The 8,589-nt window shown below is 36.8% G+C and overlaps 1 pseudogene; it reads left to right on the top strand.

Moving 5' to 3' along the window:
- Positions 1-6,903: 6,903 nt before the first annotated feature.
- LOC112821905 (heterogeneous nuclear ribonucleoprotein D-like pseudogene) lies at positions 6,904-8,020 on the top strand (annotated as a pseudogene).
- Positions 8,021-8,589: the final 569 nt, after the last annotated feature.

Raw genomic sequence — 8,589 nt, 5'->3', positions numbered from 1 at the left:
CATCTTTAAACAAATTGAAACTTAAACACAATGTATGAAACAATAAATTTCAAAAAATATGTACTTGGATCACCCATAGTGCAAGACAGTAATCCACAAAGGAAGGCAAACTATCAAGGTGAGCCCAGTGAGCTCCCTAACTCACTTCTGATAGATCATTTCTAAACCAAAGAACATGACAAGGAACCATATCATTCTCTAATTGCTAAAAATTAATGATAAAGTGAAAATCTTAAAGCAGCAAGAAAAAAGACACATTATATACAAAAAAGCAAAGTTAAGAATGATATCAGTCTTGTCAGAAACAATAAAACCAAAACACAGTGGAGTGACATATTAAATGATTAAACAAGAAAATATTTTTACACAGGAATATATATCCAAGAAAATTGTTTTCAAAAAGAAAGGCAAGCTTTCTATTCCATTCATAATGTAGAGCATTGCAAAAAATATCATTCCTACATAATAATGAGAAAAATGAAGATAAACTTCAAAATCTTAATTTTTCTGGTGACCATCAAAGAACTCAAGTTGCCTAGCACCAACTGAAGAGCAACAATATTTCACCACTGGAGAGGGGCAAGAGCATGGAGTTGGAGCTCTCTCTGTTAGATATACAGACCCCTGAAAGTTGAAAACAGAGCATGAACACTAGGAAAACTTTCTGGCGGCCAGCTGCCACTCTAAGCATAGGTAAGAGAAGCTCACCACCAGAAGACTATGAAACTGTAGTGCCCTGAAGGTGACAATAGCAACAGTGGTACCCAAACTCAGATCATCTTCTAATTAGACTGGCACAAGCTCCTGCACTAAAAGCCTAACAAGAGAGGAGCTATAAGTACTGTTCACCTCATTCTCTACTGTCCCATAGGACAATGTCAATGTCAACATGAAATCAAACTTATGGGATACACCTAAAATAAAAATTAAAACAAAAAAAACCATTATTGAGCAATAAAGAAATCAACAGATTCAGAGCTGATTCAGATGTTGGAACAATCGCAGAAGTCAAACTTTCACTATTTGCAGATGACATGATACTCTATGCAGAAAACCTGAAAGATTCCACCAAAAAAATCGCTAGAATTCATATATGAATTGAGCAAAGTCACAGGATATAAAATCAATTTGCAGAAATCTGTTGCATTTCTATGCACCAAAAATGAAGCAGCAGAAAAGGAAATCAGGGAATTGATCCCATCTGCAATTATACCAAAACCAGTAAGATATTAGGAATAAATCTAACTAAAGAAGTAAAAGATCTATACTCTGGAAACTATAGAATACTTATGAAAGAAATTGAAGAAGACACAAAGAAATGGAAAAGCATTCCATGCTCATAGATTGGAAGAATAAACATTGTTAAAATATCTATACTACCTAAAGCAATCTATACATTTCAATGCAATCTGCATCAAAATACCACCAGCATTTTTCACAGAGCTAGAACAAACAATCCTAAAATTTGTATGGAGCCACAAAGGACCTCAAATGGCCAAAGCAATTCTGAAAAAGAAAAACAAAACTAGAGACATCACAATTCCGGATTTTAAGCTATATTACAAAACTTTAGTCATCGTGATGGTATGGTACTGGCACAAAAACAGACACATAGATCAATGGAATAGAGTAGAGGACCAGAAATGGACCCACAACTCTATGGCCAACTAATCTTTGCAAAGCAGGAAAGAATATCCAATGGAAAGAAAGACAGTCATTTCAACAAATGGTGTTATGAAAACTGGACAGCAACACACAGAAGAATAAAACTGGACCACTTTCATACACCATACACAAAAATGAACTCAAAATGGATGAAAGATCTTAATGTGAGACAGGAAACCATCAAAATCCTAGAGGAGAATGCAAGCAGAAACCTCTTTGACCTTGGCCATAGCTATTTCTTACCAGACACATTATCACAGATAAGGCAAAGAGTAAAAATGAACTGTTGGGACTTCATCAAGATAAAAAGCTTTTGTACAGCAGAGGAAACAATCAACAAACTAAAAGGAGGCTGCCTATGGAATGGGAGAAGATATTTGCGAAAGACATATCAGATAAAGCGTTAGTATCCAAAATCTACAAAGAACTTACCAAACTCAATAACTAAAAAACAAATAACCCAGTTAAGAAATGGGCAAAAGACATGAATAGACACTTTTCTAAAAAAGACATCCAAATGGCTAACAGACACATCAGAAGAGGCTCAACATTACTCATCATCAGGGAAATACAAATCGAAACCATAATGAGATATCTTACATCTGTCAGGATAGCTAAAATTAACAATAGAAGAAACAACAGGCGTTGGCAAGGATGTGGAGAAAGGGGAACCCTCTTGCAGTGTTGGTGGAAATGCAAACTGGCACAGCCACTCTGGAGAACAGTAGGAAGGTTCCTCAAAATGTTAAAAATATAACTACCCTACAATTCAGCAATTGCACTACTAGGTATTTACCCAAAGGATACAAAACTACAGATTCAAAGGGATACATGCACCCTGATGTTTATTTCAGCATTATCAGCAATAGCCAAGCTATGGAGAGAGCCCAAATGTCCATCAGCAGATGAATGGATAAAGAAGATGCAGCGTGTGTGTGCGAATGTGTGTGTGTGTATACATTGTGTACACATATTGTATCTACACTATATATGTGTGCTGTGTCTACACTATATATGTGTGTGTATACACACACACACATACACACTGGAATATTAACCATCAAAAAGAATGAGATCTTGCCATTCACAACAACATGGATGGAGCAAGAGTGTATTATGCTAAGTGAAATAAGTCAGTCAGAGAAAGACAAAAACCATATGATCTCACTCAAAAGTGGAATTTAAGAAGGAAAACAGATGAGCTTATGGGAAGGGGGAAGAGAAAAACGGGAAGAGGAAAAGAAGCCATAAGAGACTCTTAACAATAGAGAACAAACTGAGGGTTGACCGAAGCGAGGTGGATGGGGAATGGACTAAATGGGTAATGGGTATTAAGGAGGACACTTGTTATGATGAGCACTGGGGGTTGTATGTAAGTGATGAATCAAAATTCTGTTCCAGAAAACAATATTTTACTGTATGTTAACTATCTAAAACTTATATTAAAAAAGAAAAAAGAAACCTACAGATTCAAAGCTGATTCAGATATTATAATCACAGAGGAACATTAAAATAACTTATTAATATTCTAATGGGTTTAGTGGGAAAAGACAGCATGTCTTAGGGCAGAGAGAAAGAAACTATGATTCAAACTGAAATACCAGAAATAAAAGATAAACAATATCAATAATAAAAATATTAACAGTAAAAAATAAAATAAGAAAGAATTTATTTGATATGCTGTTAGCTTGATTCTCTTACTTTCAGTAGCCCAGAAAACCATATAGCTATGTGTTTACTGATGAATTTTCATGTTCACAGCATTGCCTTAACTACATTTTCTTTGTTCTATTTCATTGTATCTTCAATATCTTTTTTTCCCCAAATAGGAGGTAAGCAAATAAACTTCCTAGTTCGCTATCTTGAATTGGATACACACACATTAATATATTTTTCCATATATGTATTTATGCATGCAAATATGTGTTATATGTATGTGTATGTACCTGTGTGTATGTGTGTGTCTATTTACATGGATTCTGATTCTGACAATTAGCATACTTGACATCCCTTTCAGTCCCAGGCCTCTCATGAATCTCTAAGCAGCTATCTTTTAAAACAGTAAGGTTGAATAGAAATAGTTTTAAATTCATATTTTGTTCTGCCTCTTTTCAGATGTCTTCCCTTGGGTGAATGATTTAACCTCACAGAATTTACTGTATTGCCAAATGGGAGAAAACTATAGTATCCAATACAAATGATCACTGAATGCTTATAAAGTGCTTAGCCTAGGGTCTAAAACACTGAAAGTGGGTCTTTTCATGAATCATAAGAATTTATTGTCATAATCGAATAGGGAGTTCCTCAAATTGTGAAATCTCATTTATATTCTTATTTTAAAATTTTGAAATCCTTGTATTATTATATCGCTATTACTATATAGTTATTTTTTCTTAAGAATTACTGAGCATGCCCTTTTCTTATGTTCTCCATTTGTCTATGCTACTAAATATGCATAAGGTGCAGTTGATGGTTTTATTTGAATATTTCTTTTCTGTCCTTTTAACTCTCATATTTTAGTTTGAAACCTTTCCTAACTCACATTGATGTGTCTCCTGGTAATTAAGTATTTCCAGCGATGACAAGATGCACTTTAACCCTTATAAAAAGCCCATCCTTCTAATATTATAGACTATTCTCCAGAAATCAAATTTAGTAGCTCTGCAATCATATAATCCATGGGAAGAATGGGTTGCAGTGCCATCAATGCCCAGTCCTTCCTTTTCCTGTGTAGGACGTTAGTCATGATCAATTACTACAAATCTTCCCCTCCCCCCAACACCCACACTCCAGAGCTACAGATTTTCTCCTCTCTATTAATATCTTTAAATGCAGTTTTTTGTTATTTGACTATGATATGATAAGTGGTATATATTAGTTTTTTTCAGAAAGAGCATCATTACCTTTAGCTTTCCTGGACACAATATTTCTTCTTTTCTCTATGCATATTCTTTCTCTACACAGACTCTTCATATTTGATTTAATTGCCTCTGTTTCCCCACCATTACTTTGTTTTCTGTATCATGTCTTCTGATCTTCGTGCTCTGTAATAGGACAGAGCACAGTGTTTTTCTTCACATAGTCTCACTGTTCCTTTAGCAAGCAGACCAGTTTTCATTGAGATCACACATAATTTCTGAGTACCTCGAACAGGAAGACATTCACAGCAGGACACCCTGAGGTTTATCAGAAATATTTCTCTTAGGACCCAAATATTTGGAGTACTAGAAATATTGTCCCTTGTGGCTCTCCCTGGCAAATTCCTGCAAACTACACCAGCAAACTGATAGATTAGCATACATTTTCACAGAAAACTTATCAGACTTGAACTCCTCCTAAAGCTTCATGAGTTGACAAAATTTATGGAAGCTTGGTGTTAGTTAAGATTTTCCAGCAAACAACCAACCAAATAAATGCTATTCGACTGGTAGGTTGTATATGGACATGTATGGATGTATATGTATATGTGTGCATACATACACACATACATCCTGGGAGTGAATTCCCCAGTCCTAGTCAAACCTTCATGCAGTCCTAACAAACACCATGAGAGACACCCTAGGAACCACTCATCTGAGCCACTCCACTTCTTTTTCTAAAAGAAATCCAGCTTTTAGAATTTGTTTGAGTTAGAAAATATTTATTGACAGGGTGCCTAGGTGGCTCAGTTTGTTAAGCGACTGCCTTCGGCTCAGGTCATGATCCTGGAGTCCTGGGATCGAGTCCTGCATTGGGCTCCCTGCTCAGCAGGGAGTCTGCTTCTCCCTCTTACCCTCTCATGCTCTCTCTCTCTCTATCTCATTCTCTCTCTCAAATAAATAAATAAAAATCTTAAAAAAAGAAAATATTTATTGTCTTAAGTCACTAAATTTTGGAATAATTTGTTATGCAGCAATTGATAGCAATCCAGTGTCAATGAACCCATTTATCACCACTCAGTTAACACAAATTAGAAACTCTGCTTCCCTAATAGGTGACAGAGATAGTGTATGGCCTTTTAGTTGTAAAAGTCTGGCAATATTACTTGTCCTTTAAACCTCATCCCTGAGTATCTAGTCAGGTGCTGAGTGGGATCAGGTTTCATGTTTGACAGTAAAACTTTTTCACTCAGCACTAAATATTCAGAAACCACTAGTGTTTATTTTTTTCATTGGATAGCTTCAGAGTTCAGTCAGATTCCTGTAGCATGCTGAAATTTTTTTTCTGGCCAATATTACTTCTTTTTCAATCACTCAAGACCCATCATTTTTCTAACTGGCGGTGACCTGTCAATTTTATTTCCTAATATCATCAGCAATTGTTTTAGTCTGTACTACTTTTGGAGCATCTGTGTACATAGACAAAACAGATATTAAATTCTCTATTTTCTTTATTCCACCCCCAAGAAATACTTGAATAAGAATTGTATCTCATTTGTTTTGTATCCTCATTGTCTCTTTTTCCTTCCTTCATTCCTTCCTTCCTTTTTCTTTTCTTTCTTTCTTTCTTTCTTTCTTTCTTTCTTTCTTTCTTTCTTTCTTTCTTTCTTTCTTTTTTCTTTCCTTCATTCTCTTCCTTTTTTCTTTTCTTTCTTTCTTTCTTTCTTTTCTTTCTTTCTTCTTCCTTTCTTTCTCTCTCTCTCTCCTTCTTTCTTTCCACATTCATTGAGGATATAGTTATTAGAATTGCCTAGGGCGCCTGGGTGTCTCAGTTGGTTAAGTGACTGCCTTTGGCTCAGGTCGGGATCCTGGAGTGTCCGGATCGAGTCCCACATGGGGCTCCCTGCTCAGCGGGGGGTCTGCTTTTCCCTCTGACCCTCTTCTCTCTCGTGCTCTCTGTCTCTCATTCTCTCTCTCTCTCAAATAAATAAATAAATAAAATCTTTAAAAAAAAAAAAAAGAATTGCCTAGCAGTTCCTGAGTTCCTCATGATTACATCTAGTGGAGTGAAAACAAGCAAAACACAACTGAGTAAGCAATCACATTATTTTACATTATAAATAGTTATAAAGATAATGGAGAGAGGACTCTAATAGAGAAAAGTAAGGAAAATTCAGGTACTATGTCCCTCTGAGGTGGGAATACTTAAATAGACTTCTGAAGAAAGGGAATCATTCAAGTAGATAAAAAGCCAGAGAGAGAGAGAGAGAGAGAGAGAGAGAGAGAGAGAGAGAGAGAGAGAGAGAAAATCTCTTCCGCCGCCATTTTAAATCCAGCTCCATACAACGCTGTGCCGCCGCCGCTGCTGCCGCGACCCGCCTACGCGCCAGCACCCCACGGCCGACGACTCCGCCACCATGGAGCACATGAACGAGTACAGCAACATAGAGGAATTCGCAGAGGGATCCAAGATCAACGGGAGCAAGAATCAGCAGGATGACGGTAAAATGTTTATTGGAGGCTTGAGCTGGGATACAAGCAAGAAAGATCTGACTGAATATTTGTCTCGATTTGGGGAAGTTGTAGACTGTACAATAAAAACAGATCCAGTGACTGGAAGATCAAGAGGATTTGGATTTGTGCTTTTCAAAGACACTGCTAGTGTTGATAAGGTTTTGGAACTGAAAGAACACAAACTGGATGGCAAATTGATAGACCCCAAAAGGGCCAAAGCTTTAAAAGGGAAAGAACCCCCCAAAAAGGTTTTTGTGGGTGGATTGAGACCAGATACTTCTGAAGAACAAATTAAAGAATATTTTGGAGCCTTTGGAGAGATTGAAAATATTGAACTTCCCATGAATACAAAAACAAATGAAAGAAGAGGATTTTGTTTTATTACATATACAGATGAAGAGCCAGTAAAGAAATTGTTAGAAAGCAGGTATCATCAAATTGGTTCTGGGAAGTGTGAAATCAAAGTTGCACAACCCAAAGAGGTATACAGGCAGCAACAGCAACAACAAAAAGGAGGAAGAGGTGCTGCAGCTGGTGGAGGAGGTGGTACTAGGGGTCGTGGACGAGGTCAGGGCCAAAACTGGAACCAAGGATTTAATAACTATTATGATCAAGGATATGGAAATTACAATAGTGCCTATGGTGGTGATCAAAACTATAGTGGCTATGGCGGCTATGATTATACTGGGTATAACTGTGGGAACTATGGATATGGACAGGGATATGCAGACTACAGTGGGCAACAGAGCGCTTCCGGCAAGGCGTCTTGAGGGGGTGGCAATCAGCAAAACAGTTACCAGCCATACTAACGGAGGATGTTGGAGAAGACAGGAGGAGATTGCTAAAGTTAACCCATCTTGCAGGACGACATTGAAGATTGGTCTTCTGTTGATCTGAGATGATTATTTTGTAAAAGACTTTCTAGTGTACAAGACACAACTGTCCAACTGTATATAGCCGCCAATTAGTTTTCTTTTTTCCTTTGTCTTTTGCTATCTGTGTTATGACTCGACGTGGATTTGTGTTTATACAAATTTTATTTGTATGATTCCATGTTAAACCTCAAATAAATGCTTCCTTATGTGATTGTTAAAAAAAAAAAAAGCCAGAGAGAGAAGCCAGAGATGAAGGATACTATGATGTAGCTTAAGGAGCAACCTCCTAAACATCACCAAAACAACCTGTTGATCAAGCAGAGCCTTGTTCAGTTACTGTGTGAAGAGAGACACTGGCCTTGACAGATTGCCAAGGGGAGGTTAAGGACAAGATATTTTTTATATTGTTGGGTCTGATTTAAGGCAGAAGTTCCAATGTAGAGCTTATGATTATGGACAAAGTTCCTTATATAAAATTTTAGTGTTGATGGAAACAGAGAGTTGAGGTTTTGAAATGAACTTTGAAGAATAAACAGTTGTTTGATAAATCCAGTTGAGTGAACTATCATTCTGATAAAGGAGCCCTTCACCTTGATGAGGGCAAGTTGAGTAGCCTGCTTTTCAGCTTTAGAACTTTTTGAAACCAAAGATTATTTTTCTTCCCAGACAAGTGAAAT

The sequence above is a fragment of the Callorhinus ursinus genome, unplaced genomic scaffold (assembly GCF_003265705.2).
Source record: "Callorhinus ursinus isolate GAN/ISIS: 27379988/994484 unplaced genomic scaffold, GSC_fseal_2.0 scaffold8, whole genome shotgun sequence".
NCBI lineage: Eukaryota > Metazoa > Chordata > Mammalia > Carnivora > Otariidae > Callorhinus > Callorhinus ursinus.
Note: the sequence above shows the minus strand (reverse complement) of the source record. Positions and strands in the feature narration are given on the sequence as shown.